The 17,475-nt window shown below is 29.8% G+C and overlaps 1 protein-coding gene across 1 annotated transcript in view; it reads left to right on the forward strand.

Moving 5' to 3' along the window:
- The first annotated feature begins 2,033 nt into the window (after nucleotides 1–2,033).
- Nucleotides 2,034–17,475, forward strand: part of LOC143250377 (synaptophysin-like) — a 51,449-nt gene continuing 36,007 nt past the window's right edge. The window contains exon 1 of the mRNA XM_076500822.1: nucleotides 2,034–2,320. The gene's annotated coding sequence lies outside the window, so the exon portion shown is untranslated. The remainder of the gene's footprint in view (nucleotides 2,321–17,475) is intronic.

A 17,475-nucleotide genomic window follows, 5' to 3' on the forward strand; every position in this document is an offset into this window, starting at 1 on the left:
GTTCTGTGATTTAAATTTCACACAGATCATATGAAATGAAACGGTGATGTGATCGGCTGATTCGAACATATTTCTTTATTACGCGAGTACTAAACGTGTCGAATAGAAACGTACAATTGCTAAACCATATTTTAAAATAAACAAAAACTAAAATATACAAATTAAACTCTCAAAATACTACAAACAATTAAAACCACATTAACACTGAGAACGCCATGTTTTAAAGTTTTGAATATCAGGTACATCCGTTACCATCTAGGACACACTAGATTAAATCAGTCCAAACAATTCGGCACGTGTTGAACAAACATCATTATATCAATTTGTAGACCTTGTGATGTCTTATCCATACAGTTACTACAAAAGGGATTTTAGAGATTATCCCGAGAGAAATCAGTGTTACGTGAATCCCTCACGCCCTCTGTGGATCAATAACAAACACTTCACTGAGTGAAGTGGGCAGGTGGCGTGCGAGCCACAGGCATACCATCTCTAATGTTTCTCGCTTCTACGTATATGTCCATTTACTTCAACCGGCCTTTATCTTCTGTACAATTCTCGTTATTACACTTTGTCAACTTCTTTTTCATCTTACAGATCTGTATTTCTCTCTTCCATCCCAGAATCCTTTGTTTCACTCTTTTAATAAATCTCCCATTGTTTCTCTTTGTCTCACACTATCGTCGTACCTTATTGTATTCATCTCTTTACATCCCTCCGTTGTAAATTCATATTAAGTTTATTAGAGCTTGTTTTTTTTAAATATATCTTCAGATCTCCTCGTTCATTTCTACTAATAACAACCAGTTAAATATCTCTCAGTCCTAAACTCGTCCCATCATTATACACTACCACTTCAACACTGATCTTACTTGGTTACTGCTCTACTTTTCAAAATACCATTTATTTATCACCCGTTTTTTTCTATGTGTTTGTTTTTAATCCTTATGTGTTATATCAATTTACTTGGTTGTTTTTGTTCTTTAGATGCTGGAACATACGATTTGGAATGATGAAGTATACTATAATTGCGTCACGATATCTTCAGAAATGCTTGAGTGAAACATAACCACTACTATAGATGACAATATAAAGTTCCGTTTACAGATTTATTCCAAACTCTGTCTCTTTTTATTATTCGTTTTTCAAGTGTAAATTTAAGTAAAACAGAATGTTGAAAACTGCTACTTAGCCTGAGTTTAGCGGTCAATATTAAGAAGGTTTAAAAGTCTTAACAATAAATAGAATATTAACTGGAAAAGGGACCAGCCGTCAGATAGGTATCCAACCATTCGTCTTTTTGGTATTTTTAGTCTGGGTGACCTATCATTTGTTCATGTGAATACATAAATGGGAAACTGATTAGGTGATTTAGAGTCATTAAGGTTTTCTCATATAATTATTTTTGTTTTGTTCTAACTACAATGAATATAAAATCTTACGTTTTTTAAGTACCATAAAAATGACCTTTTGATCTGTGAACTTCAGGGTTACCTCAGAATGCAGACTTTGTCGCCATCTTTATTTAGGTACCATTATTTTTTTTTTAAATCATAAATGTAAGCTTCATTCTTTCACGTTTAACAATGAATGCGTAAATTTTGATTTTCTGCCTACTGGGTGTCGCCACCTAGTAAGTAAAATGTGTACTACAAAATCAGTTTCAGGTTCTATAATCATAAAAAACGTATTTGATTACTGTCGTTTTCTTTCCGAAAAATAACGAAAAAAAAACATGTTTTCATTATTCGTATTTAATATTATTATTAAAACACAACTTACTTCAAAAATGCGATTACAATTTTAACGAACAAGAGAAATTTTATCACGAATAGTTTATTCACCAACATCAGTATTTTTGATTTGTTAATATAGTAAAAACAGACTACTGTTTAGCAGAAATTCCCTAGCTTAATAACACATCTTACTCTTGCGTTATTAGAATCCAATATAAAAAAATATTTTATAATAAATTTATTTCGAACATGTCCTGTAGCGCCCTCTTCTTCCAGCGAATGATGAAATAAATTGTTATTAAGAGGGTTACTATTGGTTGCTTGTTTTTCATTGGATTTCTCTGAAAAGGTAGCAGCAGCAGATCGATTGAAGAATGGTAAGGTGAGATGTCGGGAGGTTCGGAAAGAACTGCATGTCCGGAAAACAAAGAAAGTCTGTTCTTGAGGTGTCGCTAATAACCTCCTTGGTTGCCTCAACGTAAACATTGCCATAAAGCTTACGTATACATTGTCTGAGCTCTTAGCGGGTTTGCTGGTCTTTCCAGAGTGCGGGAATTTATGAACAAGGAAAGACGCACAGAAAGGTGAGTTTACCATATTATTAGGTGCAATGCAGTATTGTGAAGCAGTTAAGTCGTAAAAAAATATTAGGTTGGTTCCACCCTCATTGTTGCATGTTTCTGTTAATTTTAGTAACCTGTGTACAAGATTGGAACACCATTTCTTATCTCTCTCCCTATATATATATACATACATTCTGTCTCTTATTCTCTGATAAATTTATGTTTCTGTGTTTCTTATCAACACACGTATGATTTTTTTTTTATTTTTCTCTCACATTTCTCTGTCGTGCTCTTTACTAACACTCTGTATCTCCATCAGAGGTTACCGTGGTAAGTATGAAGGTTTACAATACTAAAACAACAACCGAGTCTCGATTCTCGTGGTGGTCCCAGTACATATAACTCATTGCGTAGCTTTTTGCTCTCTCTCTGTATATATCCTTACATTTTACAATAATCCTACTTTCCAATAAATGTTTTTTAAACTCACACACGTGTGAAATATCTATTTATAATTTTATCTCACATTTCACTTTATGCTTTAATTTTGGTTCTGTCTTTTTTAAGTTTATTTTATATATTTAGTTTATTTTGAAAATTCTGGTGGGAAATTTCTAAAGAGAAAGGTAAATTATTGCTGTAGATAATTTAGTTAGTTAATATTACACTGGATGTACATGGTACTGTGGTCATTACATGATACACTGGATGAACATGATACTGTGGTCATTACATGTTACACTGGATGAACATGATACTGTGGTCATTACATGATACACTGGATGAACATGATACTGTGGTCATTACATGTTACACTGGATGTACATGATACTGTGGTCATTACATGATACACTGGATGTACATGGTACTGTGGTCTTTACATGATACACTGGATGTACATGATACTGTGGTCATTACATGATACACTGGATGAACATGATACTGTGGTCTTTACATGATACACTGGATGTACATGATACTGTGGTCATTACATGATACACTGGATGAACATGATACTGTGGTCATTACATGTTACACTGGATGTACATGATACTGTGGTCTTTACATGATACACTGGATGTACATAATACTGTGGTCTTTACATATTACACTGGATGTACATGATACTGTGGTCATTACATGATACACTGGATGTACATGGTACTGTGGTCTTTACATGATACACTGGATGTACATGATACTGTGGTCATTACATGATACACTGGATGAACATGATACTGTGGTCATTACATGTTACACTGGATGAACATGATACTGTGGTCTTTACATGTTACACTGGATGTACATGATACTGTGGTCTTTACATGTTACACTGGATGTACATGATACTGTGGTCTTTACATGATACACTGGATGTACATAATACTGTGGTCTTTACATATTACACTGGATGTACATGATACTGTGGTCATTACATGTTACACTGGATGTACATAATACTGTGGTCTTTACATGTTACACTGGATGTACATGATGCTGTGGTCTTTACATGTTACACTGGATGTACATGATACTGTGGTCTTTACATGTTACACTGGATGAACATGATACTGTGGTCTTTACATGTTACACTGGATGTACATGATACTGTGGTCTTTACATGTTACACTGGATGAACATGATACTGTGATCTTTACATGTTACACTGGATGTACATGATACTGTGGTCTTTACATGTTACACTGGATGTACATGATACTGTTGTCTTTACATGTTACACTGGATGTACATGATACTGTGGTCATTACATGTTACACTGGATGTACATGATGCTGTGGTCATTACATGATACACTGGATGTACATGGTACTGTGGTCTTTACATGATACTCTGGATGTACATGATACTGTGGTCTTTACATGTTACACTGGATGTACATGATACTGTGGTCATTACATGTTACACTGGATGTACATGATGCTGTGGTCTTTACATGTTACACTGGTTGTACATGATACTGTGGTCATTACATATTACACTGGATGTACATGATACTGTGGTCATTACATGATACACTGGATGAACATGATACTGTGGTCTTTACATATTACACTGGATGTACATGATACTGTGGTCATTACATGATACACTGGATGTACATGGTACTGTGGTCTTTACATGATACACTGGATGTACATGATACTGTGGTCATTACATGATACACTGGATGAACATGATACTGTGGTCTTTACATGTTACACTGGATGAACATGATACTGTGGTCTTTACATGTTACACTGGATGTACATGATACTGTGGTCTTTACATGTTACACTGGATGTACATGGTACTGTGGTCTTTACATGATACACTGGATGTACATAGTACTGTGGTCTTTACATATTACACTGGATGTACATGATACTGTGGTCATTACATGTTACACTGGATGTACATGATACTGTGGTCTTTACATGTTACACTGGATGTACATGATACTGTGGTCTTTACATGTTACACTGGATGTACATGATACTGTGGTCTTTACATGTTACACTGGATGAACATGATACTGTGGTCTTTACATGTTACACTGGATGTACATGATACTGTGGTCTTTACATGATACACTGGATGTACATGGTACTGTGGTCTTTACATGTTACACTGGATGTACATGGTGCTGTGGTCTTTACATGTTACACTGAATGTACATGATACTGTGGTCTTTACATGTTACACTGGATGAACATGATACTGTGGTCTTTACATGTTACACTGGATGTACATGATACTGTGGTCTTTACATGTTACACTGGATGTACATGATACTGTGGTCATTACATGTTACACTGGATGTACATGATGCTGTGGTCTTTACATGTTACACTGGATGTACATGATACTGTGGTCATTACATATTACACTGGATGTACATGGTACTGTGGTCTTTACATGTTACACTGGATGTACATGATACTTTGGTCATTACATGATACACTGGATGTACATGATACTATGGTCATTACATGATACACTGGATGTACATGATACTATGGTCTTTACATGTTACACTGGATGTACATGGTACTATGGTCTTTACATGTTACACTGGATGTACATGATACTTTGGTCATTACATGATACACTGGATGTACATGATACTGTGGTCTTTACATGTTACACTGGATGAACATGATACTGTGGTCTTTACATGTTACACTGGATGAACATGATACTATGGTCTTTACATGTTACACTGGATGTACATGATACTGTGGTCATTACATGATACACTGGATGTACATGATACTGTGGTCATTACATGCTACACTGGATGTACATGATACTGTGGTCTTTACATGCTACACTGGATGAACATGATACTGTGGTCATTACATGTTACACTGGATGTACATGATACTGTGGTCATTACATGCTACACTGGATGAACATGATACTGTGGTCATTACATGTTACACTGGATGTACATGATACTGTGGTCTTTATATGCTACACTGGATGAACATGATACTTTGGTCATTATATGTTACACTGGATGTACATGATACTGTGGTCATTACATGCTACACTGGATGAACATGATACTGTGGTCTTGTTTTAAGTTAACCACTAAGCCACACAAAGGAGCTATCTGTCTTCTGTTCACCACGGGTAGCGAAACCTGTTTCTAACGTTATAAGTCTGCAGACATATCGCTGGACATCTGTGGGGCTATAAGAGTAAAAACACTAAAACTGGTAGCGAAGTCAGTACTTCGCTTTTTAAAAACTCTGAGTTGTGTTCATCCACGAAATATATAAAATATAAAAAAAACAAAACAACTGTGTAATGATTAAATAAGTGTATGACCTCAGAAGGTTATGTAATTAATCTGTCATATGGTGGAAATAATAAATCAGTATATGTTTGTCGTTAGTAATTCTTGAAAGAAACAATTAGTTCGAAATTAAATAACTATTTCTCAAGAACTCAGTGAGTACGAAACCTAACCTGTCAGATCTTCAGTGAAACACAAACAGCAACAGCAAACGAGTGGTTATTGAAAAAAGTTAGAAACCACGCACGCAAACTTAACATCAAAATTCACGCGCCGTAAAACAAAAAGGGAACAAAAAAAGAGTAGTTTTTTTTTTAACGTATATGGAAGGGCTGACCCAATCTATTACTTGTACTTCGGTACAAAGCTACACACAGTGGGCCATTTGTGCTATGCCTACCATGGGTATCGAAATCAAGTTCTTAACGTTGTACATCGACAGACTTATCGCTTAGCTACCGGGAGGCTACATGGTGCTGTTCTTTAAGCTCATGTTTATTTGTAGTTAAGCACCAATCTATCCTATGTGCTATGCTTACCAGGGGTATTGTAGCCCGAATTTTAGCATCATAAGCCTCGAATGATTTAACGCTGAGCCGCTAGGGGGCTACACGGAAAGGTAAAGATAATCAGAGATTACGAAAGTTTGTTTGTTTGTTTCTTGAATTTCACGCAAAGCTACACGAGGACTATCTGCGATACCCGTCCCTAATTTAGTAATGTAAGACTAGAGGGAAGGCAGCTAGTCATCATCACCCACCGCCAACTCTTGGACTACTCTTTTATCTTCGAATAGTGGGATTGACCGTCACATTATAACGCCCCAACAGTTGAAATGGCGAGAATGTTTGGTGGGACAGGGATTCGAACCCTTGACTCTCAAATTACGAGTCGAATGCCTTAACCGCATAGCCATGCCGGGCTCCGGTTACGACAGAAGGATCAATGGAAAATTCAATTACCGGCGCACAACTGACTAATTAAAATGTCGAATTCTCTTTAACCCAAAGCGTGCCAATTCACATCTATAAAAATACAATGAAAAGACACCTGAACACGATATATCACGAAGCGCTACGAAGTCATGTCGCGTGAATAATGCATTCTATTTTCATCTCTTCTAAATATTTTTCTTTTGTTTCTCTTTTTTGTTTCAAAACTCCTCCCAATTATTTTCTCTTTTTTCTCTCTGTCTCTCTCTAATTCTATGTGTTATATATGTGTTATTTTTCTTCCCCCTCAGTGCTTTCGTTCCTGTGGTTAACGCATGACAATGTCCAGAGCCCCCTATCAACAAAAAATTTTTTTACTGACGCAGCTTTTTCTGAAAGCTGCTTTTATCATAAGCTTTATCTAAGTTCTTGAATAAACTCGAGTAAACTACAATATCATCTTAATAGGCGACGAGACATTCGACTGGTTAGACGCTATAAAATGTTCATGTCTTCCAATTTACATCTCCGGTCACCTAATGACTGACCGGTACACATTCTATCATAGCTGTAAACTGTTAAATCAGGTGAAAAAAAAACATTCTTTGTAATTATTTCTTATCTTACACTTTAGATTCTTTTTTTAGATTCTGATGAATTATTTTTCTTAATTACATATTCTTTGTTTGAAGAGTTAAAAAAATACACTACACTGTTACACACAGTTTTAAGATTGTGTGTTTCACTTACAACAAAGCCAGCGAGACAAATCGAATCTCGGATTTACCGCTGTCCATTCTCGAACGAAACCTGTTATTTTTGTAATTTTTTTATCCGTTTCACAAATGAAAGTATAGTTTAATTTTCACTAAATCGATCGATAAAGATCTAATAGGGGTTTTCGAAAATAAGGTTTGGTTTTGTTCAAATAAAAAGGCGAAATATCAAAGCTTATAAAATATTATACACCAAAATCCTATCGGGTTTGTATGTAGCACATATTATATAGAAACGTTTTGGGTTTTTTTTCTGTGTACAGATTAGATTATCCTAAGGAAAAAGCTGAAATCTTTCAAAACTGTTTGCTATGTTTGATTATCATTTACGTGATTGTGAAGATAATTGTCAACGAAGCGTATTTCGAAACGGAAATAATAAAAATATCTTTCAGACTCAAGAAGGAATTACTGACAGTTAATGCTGTAAACGAGGGTATTTTGAGAATTGTAACTCTAGAGGGCGTGAAGGTCAGGTTAAAGAACCCGAAGAGGGTCAAATTTTGGGAGAGTAAGCGGTTTGGGTACAATATATTACCCAAGTAGCACAGAAATATTGGCTGCGGACTCAAGCAGCAGGAAATCTGGTTTCGATACCCGTGATAGATATAGCACAGATAGCCCGTTGTGTAACTTAGCGCTTAATTTCAGACAAACAAATGTGCAAAGTACAGAACGTTCAATTAAAAAGTACATAACGTTCAATTAAAATTAAATATAACCAACTTTCAAATGTAATTTTAAAATATTCGAAAAGTACATCATAAGTACGGTATTAAAATATGTATATCATAAGTATAATATAAAAATAAGTACAAGTATAGTATCAAAATAAGTTTATCATAAGTATAATATGAAAATAAGTATGTCATAAGCATAATATGAAAATAAGTATAAGTGTAGTATGAAAATAAGTATATCACAAGTATATTATGAAAATTCGTGTATCATAAGAACAGTATTAATATAAGTATATGATAAGTATAGTATGAAAATAAGTATATCATAAGTATTACATAAAAATAAGTATCACAAATATAACACGAAATTAAGTATATCATAAGTATAATATCAAAATAAGTACAAGTATAGTATGAAAATAAGTTTATCATAAGTATAATATAAAAATATGTATAAGTATAGTATGAAAATAAGTGTAAGTATAGTGTGAAAATCAGTATATCATTAGTATAATGTAAAAATAAGTATAAGTGTAGTATCAAAATACGAATTTCATAAGTATAATATGAAAATCAGAATATTATAAGTATGATGTGAAAAAAGTATATCATAAGTATAATATGAAAATAAGAATATCATAAGTATGATGTGAAAAAAGTATATCATAAGTATAATATGAAAATAAGAATATCATGTGTATAACATGTAAATAAGCATAATCATACGCATAACATGAAAATAATTATAACCATAAGTATAGTATGAAAATACGTATACCATAAGTATAATGTGAGAATAAGTGTATCATAAATATAATATTAAAATAAGTATATGATAAGTATAACATGAAATTAAGTATATCATAAATATAACATGAAAATAAGTATAAATATAAGTATAGTATGAAAATAAATATGTGTAGTATGAAAAAAGGTATATCATAAGTATTATATGAAAATAAGTATATTATAAGTATAATATGAAAATAAGTCTAAGTATAGAATGAAAATAAGTATAAATATAGTGTGAAAATAAGTATATCATAAGTTTAATGTGCAAATAAGTATATCATGAGTATAACATGAAAATAAGTATAAATATAAGTATAGTATGAACATAGGTATAAGTACAGTATGAAAATAAATATGTCATAAGCAAAATATGAAAATAAGTATAAGTATAGTATAAAAATAATTTTAAATATAGGTATACTATGAAAATAAATATGTGTAGTATGAAAATACGTATATAATAAGTATAATATGAAACTAATATATCAAAAGTATAATATGAAAATAAGTGTATCATAAGTATAGTATGAAAATGTATATAAGTATCATATGAAAATAAATATAAGTATAGTATGAAAATAAGTATAAACATAGGGTGAAAATAAGTACATCATAAGTATAATGTAAAAATAAGTATATTATAAGTATAATATGAAAATAAGTTTTAGTATAGCAATAAAATAAGTGTACCAAAAGTATAGTATCAAAATAAGTGTATGATAAGTATAGTATTGATATAAGATTATCATAAGTATAATATGGAAATAAGTATATCATAAGTATAGTATTAAAATACTATGTAGTAAGTATAATATGAAAATAAGTATATGTATACTATGAAAATCAGTTTATCATAAGTATAATATGAAAACATGCATCAGTATATTATGAAAATAAGTGTATCATAAGTATAGTATGAAAATATATATAAGTATAACATGAAAATAAGTATATCATATGTATTACATGAAAATAAGTATATCATAAGTCTAACATGAAAATAAGTATATGTATAAGTATAGTATGAAAATAAGTATATCATAAGCATAATATGAAAATAATATATCAAAAGTATAATATGAAAATAAGTGTATCATAAGCATAATATGAAAATAATATATCAAAAGTATAATATGAAAATAAGTGTATCATAAGCATAATATGAAAATAATATATCAAAAGTATAATATGAAAATAAGTGTATCATAAGTATAGTATGAAAATATATATAAGTATAATATGAAAATAAGTATAGCAATAAAATAAGTGTACCAAAAGTATAATATGAAAATAAGTGTATCATAAGTACAGTATTAAAATAAGTATATTATAAGTATAGTATTGAAATTAAGATGTATCATAAGAACAGTATTAAATTAAGTATAGGTCAAGTACAAAAATAAGTATATCATAAGTATAACATGAAAATAAGTATAAGTATAGGATTAAAATAACTATATCACAGTATATTATGAAAATTCGTGTATCATAAGAACAGTATTAAAATAAGTATATCATAAGTATAGTTATAAAATAGTATATGACAAGTATTATATAAAAATAAGTATATCACAAATATAACATGAAATTAAGTATATCATAAGCATAATATCAAAATTAGTACAAGTATAGTAAGAAAATAAGTTTATCATAAGTATAATATAAACATATGTATAAGTATAGTATGAAAATAGGTGTAAGTATAGTGTGAAAATAAATATAATATAAGTATAATTTGAAAATAGGTATAAGTATAGTATATAAATCAGTATATCATTAGTATAATGTGAAAATAAGAATATCATAAGTATAATGTGAGAAAAGTATATCATAAATATAATATTAAAATAAGTATATGATAAGTATAACATTAAAATAAGTATATCATAAGTATAACATGAAAATAAGTATAAATATAAGTATAGTATGAACATAGGTATAAGTACAGTATGAAAATAAGTATGTCATAAGCAAAATATGAAAATAAGTATAAGTATAGTATAAAAATAATTTTAAATATAGGTATACTATGAAAATAAATATGTGTAGTATGAAAATACGTATATAATAAGTATAATATGAAACTAATATATCATAAGTATAATATGAAAATAATTATATCATAAGTATAATATAAAAATAAGTATATCATAAGTATACTATGAAAATAATATATCAAAAGTATAATAAGAAAATAAGTGTATCATAAGTATAGTATGAAAACCAATTATATCATAAGTATAATATGAAAATAATTATATCATAAGTATAATATAAAAATAAGTATATCATAAGTATAATATGAAAATAATATATCAAAAGTATAATATGAAAATAAGTATAAGTATAGTATGAAAATATATTTAAACATAGTGTGAAAATATGTATGAGCATAGTGTGAAAATAAGTATATCATGAGTATGATATGAAAATAAGGATAAGTATAGAATGAAAATAAGTACATCATAAGTATAATGTGAAAATAAGTGTATCATAAGTATAATATTTAAATACTATGTAGTAAGTATAATATGAAAATAAGTATATCATAAGTATAACATGAAAATAAGTTTATCATTAGTATAATATGAAAACAAGTGTAACATAAGTATAGTATGAAAATATATATAAGTATAACATGAAAATAAGTATATCATAAGTCTAACATGAAAATAAGTATATGTATAAGTATAGTATGAAAATATGTATATCATAAGTATAACATGAAAATAAGCATATCATAAATATAACATGAAAATAAGTATAAGTATAGTACTAAAATTAGTATACCAAAAGTATTATATGAAATTAATTATAAGTATAGTATGAAAATAAGTATATTCTAAGTATAACATGAAATTAAGTGAATCATAAAATAATGTGAAAATAAGTATATCATAAGATTAATATGAAAATAAATATATCATAAGTGTATTAATAAAACAAGTGTATCATAAGTATAATATGAAAATAACTATAAGTATATTATGAAAATAAATATATCAGAAGTATAACATGAAAATAAGTATATCATAAGCATAATATGAAAATAATATATCAAAAGTATAATATGAAAATATATATAAGTATAATATGAAAATAAGTATAAGTATAGTATGAAAATAAGTATATTATAAGTATGATATGAAAATAAGGATAAGTATAGAATGAAAATGAGTACAGGTGTAATATGAAAATAAATATATCATAAGTGTAACATGAAAATAGGTAAAAGTATAGCAATAAAATAAGTGTACCAAAAGTATAATATGAAAATAAGTGTATCATAAGTACAGTATTAAAATAAGTATATCATAAGTATATTATGAAATTAAGATGTATCATAAGAACAGTATTAAATTAAGTATAGGTCAAGTACAAAAATAAGTATATCATAAGTATAACATGAAAATAAGTATAAATATAAGTATAGTATGAAAATAAATATGTGTAGTATGAAAAAAGGTATATCATAAGTATTATATGAAAATAAGTATAAGTATAGAATGAAAATAAGTCCAAGTATAGTACGAAAATAAGTATAAATATAGTGTGAAAATAAGTATATCATAAGTTTAATGTGCAAATAAGTATATCATGAGTATAACATGAAAATAAGTATAAATATAAGTATAGTATGAACATAGGTATAAGTACAGTATGAAAATAAGTATGTCATAAGCAAAATATGAAAATAAGTATAAGTATAGTATAAAAATAATTTTAAATATAGGTATACTATGAAAATAAATATGTGTAGCATGAAAATACGTATATAATAAGTATAATATGAAACTAATATATCAAAAGTATAATATGAAATTAAGTGTATCATAAGTATAATGTGAAAATAAGTATATCATAAGTGTAATATGAAAATACATATATCATAAGTGTAGTATTAAAACAACTGTTTCATAAGTATAATATTAAAATAACTATAAGTATAATATGAAAATAAGTATATCATATGTATAACATGAAAATAAGTATATCGATAGTATGATATGAAAATAAGTATATGTATAAGTATAGAATGAAAATAAGTATTTTATAAGTATAATGTGAGAATAAGTGTATCATAAGTACAGTATTATAACAAGTATATGATAAGTATAGTGTAAAAATAAGTATATCATAAGTATAACAAGAAAATAAGTTTATGTATAAGTATATCATAAGTGCAACATGAAAATAAGTATAAATATAAGTATAGTATGAAAATAAGTATATTATAAGTATGATATTAAAATAGGTATAAGTATAGTATGAAAATAAGTATATCATAAGTGCAACATGAAAATAAGTATAGGTATAACATGAAAGTAAGTATATCATAAGTATAACGTGAAAATAAGTATAAGTATAGTATTAAAATAAGTATATGAAAAGTATGGTATGAAAATAAGTATATCATTAGTAGAGTATTAAAATAAATATATTATAAGTATAATATGAAATTAAGTACATTATAAGTATAGTATTCACGAAAATAAGACAATAAAAGCAACAAAAGCTTAAAATTATTACAGTGATGGTTTTTTGCTTGGAGAACATGGCATGGCCTGGTGGTTAGCGCGCTCGATGGCTCAGCTGAGTGTGACCTGTTCGAATCAGCGTCACACCAAAAATGCTTTTGCTTTCACCCGTTATAAAGTAACGGTCAATCCCATTATTCGATTAAATTAGGAAGAACTAAAACAGATAACCCTCGTGTAGCATGTCGTGATATTCGAAACAAACAAATTCTTCTGTACACAGACAAATGTTAGTTGATTGAAATTGTTTTACTGACGTCTAATTATAAAATAATTTATGAATACTTCATTTTGTTAATCACAATTGTTTCATCATCAAGATCACACATAAACTGTGTGCATAATATAACTAATTATGCTTGTCGTAAAACATTATGTTAGGCCTACTATACTATTACTGTATATTGTTCCAATTTTTGAAAATCCATAAAGAATGAGTTTATAAACGTAGTGTTAAAAAATGTAATAGATCTAACTGACATCTAGTGACAAATGTGATTAATTACATCAACAACGGTCTCGACTCGCAATCTACGGGTCGCTAGTTCCAGTTCTTGTTACCGAACCTCTTCATTTGTGGTGTGAGGATGCAATAATGTGACGGTCAATTCCTCTATTAGTGGACTTGACGCTGGAGGATGTTGACTAGCTAACATCCATCTATTGCAATCACTGTTAAATTAGTGATGGCCGGCACAGATAACCCTCGTGTATCTTTGCGCGGAATTCAAAACAAACTGCATGAAGAACACATCCTGCAAGTTTCATACTCATGTAGTCAAATATGTTAAAGCTATTTTAAAATATGGCACATTTCTTACTGTTTTATAACTGAGCAGATATGTTAAACTCAAATTCCTGTTTGCATCAGATACTTAGTGGACTTAATGGTTGGAAGTAGAGAACTCATTTAAGTTTTGTTATTGTAAGGGTCAAGGTCGTTAGGTTTATTAAATTTAATTAAATAAGCGCTTTCAACCTTAAAACCCGCACTTCACGTTCCATACACTTACCTAAAGCACGTGCGTGATCGCTCGTGAAGAAAGACGCGCAAATGTCAATTTCTGATGAAATGTAAACTCAAGTAAGAAGTAAACACGTGTGATATCAGAATAAAAATATATGTAAGAAAGGAAGAAGTCCAAGTAACAAAAGCAACAATAATACATCAGAGTTTTTATATGTCATTGAAAGGTCAAGTTAGGTTTTGAATTTTTGTGTCTCAACCACGTGTTCTCTGTAGAACGTTTATACTCACATTTCAGATAACAAAATACCTGCTTGTGTTATAGCTTGACCACCTTTTAAACGTGTTATGTTTGCACTGACAATATTTACATTTCTTTTCAAAATCGTTGAGTTAACGTTTTATGATTTATATATATTTATTATTGATAGTAACACTAAATCAATTGCATATTACAATATTGTTGTCTAAAAGTTAATATAATGTTAATAACATATACATAAATAGATATATACATGTATCATGTTTTAGGCTTTTTAAATATATTTCTTTTTCCATTTAGTATATTAACTGTTAGTCAAGCAACACTACGTATTGTTTCGAACCTGAAGAAATGTGACACGGACATTTCAAAGTTACCCAGAGAAACCGCGTATTTAAGGCTTACAATAAACAGAATCTTAATTAAAACAAAACAATCACAGAAAGAACAACATTCGTTTATACTAAATCAACGAAATTAGAAAAATATATACACGTATTAAGACCAGAACGAAAATACCAGGGCACACGCACTCTTACAAACAAAACCTTCGATGTGAGCAAATATAATACAGATAGTGTCATGTACAACTACTATATTAACAAAAACATAGTTACAAACGCCCATTTGATTAAGCGAGACACACAGCTACTAAAATTCATGTACACATATTATAATAAAAATCCATATAAAGGTAAATCAACTTCTGAGTTAGAAAAGATTATATACATCAGAAAGAAGACAGAATAGTTTTAGAACGTGGAGGTAACAAAAAAATTAAACGTATGAAACGCAAAAATGGTACAGTTTCTTCCTATTTTATTTGGCCCCCCGCTAGTACAGCGATATGTCTCCGGATTTACAACGCTAAAATCAGGGGTTCGATTCCCCTCGGTGGGCTGAGTAGATAGCCCTTTGTGGCTTTGCTATACGAAAAACACACACTCCTATTTTATTTTATCGTAGAAATCAAACAAAACCAGTAATATCTTTTATTTGATTCTTTTTCCACGTGTTTATTTCACAAAAACACATTTGTGATTTTATAGTATATTGACAACTCATAAACCGGCGATTATTATTTATTTTGTGGTTTCTGTTGTTTCATCTCTTACTTAAATATATCTCGTTTTGTATTATTTAAGAATTTTAATATAAGTCTTTTATCTCTCTTTTCGATCTCTGTGTTTCGAGTTAGTTCATTCACTATGAATCGGAATGTCCAAGGTTCGAAACCACAACATCCCGAGAATCACGCTTCATGCTTTCAGGTTTAACTGTGTTATATGAAAGTCAATCCAGCAATTCGATTTCGAGTAGTCGTGCAAGCGACAGATGGTGCTAACAGTGTAGTACTGTTACTGTTCGGAATTGTAAATCAAGGATGGCTGATTGGACCGTTTATCTCACGTTACGCACGAGGTGCCGGTCTAATTGAAGCTACCAAATGTTATTAACACTCCTACGAAAAGTGGGGCCTAATAGGCCCCAGAGCAACTTGAAAGGTTATTAATATTAGGCTAATAATTTTGTATTTAAATGAAATTGCCATTTAAATCAATTAATGAATGGATTAACGAGATTCCCACTGTCCCTATCTACTATCTAGCGAAACCGCAGCCAGGGGAACGGGCTTGGAGAAATCAGGACTAGAAACGTCTTTTCGTAGGAGTGTTAATGTTTTGTTAGCAACCATCTTCACCTTACCTTTATTGGTGGGGTTTTCCAATGTGTATTCAACGTATTTCCAATCATTTAATTTTCTAAAACCCTTTTGAATAGTATAAAATAACACAATATGTTAACAGTGCATCAACTGACATGTTAGGCATCTCTGGAAAGGAGATTACTTTGATTTCAGTCAGTTCTTCTCTAAGAAATGAAATTCACAACCAAGAAAACATATTTTTATACAATTAATAAACAGATTCGAGAAGAATTATCTGTTGTTGTTTTTTAAAACTAGATTGCAGATTTTTAAATAAAGATATCCTTTTTATATTATGACTAATTATATTATACAAATTACTTCATGCCAGCACTAAAATCATCACAAGTGATGAATTAACACAACTGTGTTTAATGTGTCAGTCCGCTTACACTTGAAGCCTTGTCTGCTTCTGAGACACGCCCATAAAAGAACACTGACTTATAAGACCAGTTATTAAATTCAGCATTATTAACCATATTTTTTGTGAACATGTTAGTTTTGTTTGTGTTTCTGTTAAAAGCAAACCTACGTGATTGGCTATATATCCCTTGTGCCGATTACAGATATCGAATCTCAGTTTTAATATTTATACAAAGAAAAACAAATTAAAATCATAAAAAACCACAAGGCTCAAGCAATTAGAAATCCAATAGAAATTACAAACTTACTGTTTCGTTTCAACGAAACACCTTGATGTTGAATGTGATTTTTACTTT

The sequence above is a fragment of the Tachypleus tridentatus genome, chromosome 5 (assembly GCF_004210375.1).
Source record: "Tachypleus tridentatus isolate NWPU-2018 chromosome 5, ASM421037v1, whole genome shotgun sequence".
Classification (NCBI taxonomy): domain Eukaryota; kingdom Metazoa; phylum Arthropoda; class Merostomata; order Xiphosura; family Limulidae; genus Tachypleus; species Tachypleus tridentatus.